The sequence below is a fragment of the Cervus elaphus genome, chromosome 29 (assembly GCF_910594005.1).
Source record: "Cervus elaphus chromosome 29, mCerEla1.1, whole genome shotgun sequence".
Classification (NCBI taxonomy): domain Eukaryota; kingdom Metazoa; phylum Chordata; class Mammalia; order Artiodactyla; family Cervidae; genus Cervus; species Cervus elaphus.
This window is the reverse complement of record NC_057843.1, coordinates 37,311,086-37,312,723: the sequence shown is the minus strand read 5'-3', so window position 1 is coordinate 37,312,723 and position 1,638 is coordinate 37,311,086. Positions and strand designations below refer to the sequence as shown.

The 1,638-nt window shown below is 40.4% G+C and overlaps 1 non-coding gene across 1 annotated transcript; it reads left to right on the top strand.

Annotated features, from left to right (window-relative positions):
• The first annotated feature begins 459 nt into the window (after window positions 1-459).
• On the top strand, window positions 460-599 carry LOC122686361. The gene has a single exon (XR_006338730.1). It is a non-coding gene; the product is annotated as a small nucleolar RNA SNORA7 (small nucleolar RNA).
• Window positions 600-1,638: the final 1,039 nt, after the last annotated feature.

The following is a 1,638-nucleotide window of genomic DNA, read 5'->3' as shown; positions in this document are numbered from 1 at the left end:
ATCATCAGCAGACGGGATTACAACCTCTCAGTCTTGCCCATCAGAGGAAAATCAAATAAACAAATAAACTCAGCACAAATTTCGCCCTATACGAAACTTACACAAACCACTGGACCAACTTTAGGAGGGCAGAAACCAAAAGGAAGAAAGAATTCAACCTTGAAGCCTGGGAAAAGGAGACCTCAAACACAAGAAGTTAAAATAATAATCATAATGAAAAGGCAGAGAAATACTACACAAATGAAGCAACAAACTAGAAACACAGAAGTCCAAATAAATGAAGAGAAAATAGGCAAACTACCTGAAAAAGAATTCAAAATAATGATAGTAAATATCATCAAACAGCTGAAAACAAAATGTAGAAAATGGAAGAATCAATTAACAAAGACCTAGAAGAATTAAAGAATAAACATACAGAAACAAACAACACAATTACTGAAAATAAAAATACTCTGGAAGAACCTCCCAGGATCGCATCTGGAGAATGGCTTGTATTCTGCCAGCTTCGGAGTCGGGAGGGAAAGCAAGCCTGGCAGAGGTACCCATTCCATTCCCAGTTTGCTCAGTATCTGGTGATTGGAAGACACTCTGCAACAAGAGAAAAAAAAAAAAATACTCTGGAAGGAATCAATAGCAGAATATCTGAAGTAGAAGAAAGAATCAGTGAGCTGGAAAATAAAATGGTGGAAATAAATTCTGAAGAACATAATAAAGTAAAAAGAATGAAAAGAACCAAGGATAGTTTCAGAAACCTCTGCGACAGTATCAAATGCATCAAATTCGAATTATTGGGGTCCCAGAAGAAGAAAAGAAAAAGAAACGGTATGAGAAAATTTTTGAAGAGATTATAGTTGAGAATTTCCCCAACATGGAAAAGGAAATAGTCAACCAAGTCCAAGGTTGGCAATAAAACCAATGAGAAACACACCAAGACACATACTAATCAAACTAACAAAGACTAAACACAAGGAAAGAATATTAAAAGCACCAAGGTAAAAGGTTGTGGCTGAGCCGTGAAAGACACCAGGATTTTTGGCCTCTGGAGGAGAGGAATTCAATCTGGGGCCAGTGATGAGGCTTGATCACTCAGAGCTTTTGTGTAAGAAAGTTTTATTAAAGTATAAAAGAGATGGAGAAAGCTTCTGACATAGACATCAGAAGTGGGCAGAAAGAGTGTCCCCTGCTAGTCTTTAGCTGAATGTTATGTAGATACTAGTGTTAGGGGAAGCACACGGATTGAAACCGCCCACCCTGGCCAGGCACCATACTAACCATTTGCATGAGTTGTTTTATGACAGGAGAGCCTGATAAGGAATACAGAACTAATAAGCCACCACCAACCGGAAGAGTTCGGGAAAGGTTGAAAGGAGACACCGCGTGTCTGTCCACTTCCCAGAATCCCTCTTGCTAGCATCCATCTTGGCTGAGCAATGCGTGCGCCACCAGGAAAGACTCTGAATTAGAATGATTGGCCAAAGACCACCCAGAAACTAATCCCATCACCATAAAACCCAAGACTGCGAGCCATGCGGCAGAGCAGTTCTCCTGGGTTCCCTTACCTACTGCTCTCCACCCGGGTGCCCTTTCCCAATAAAATCTCTTGCTTTGTCAGCACATGTGTCTCCTCGGACAATTCAT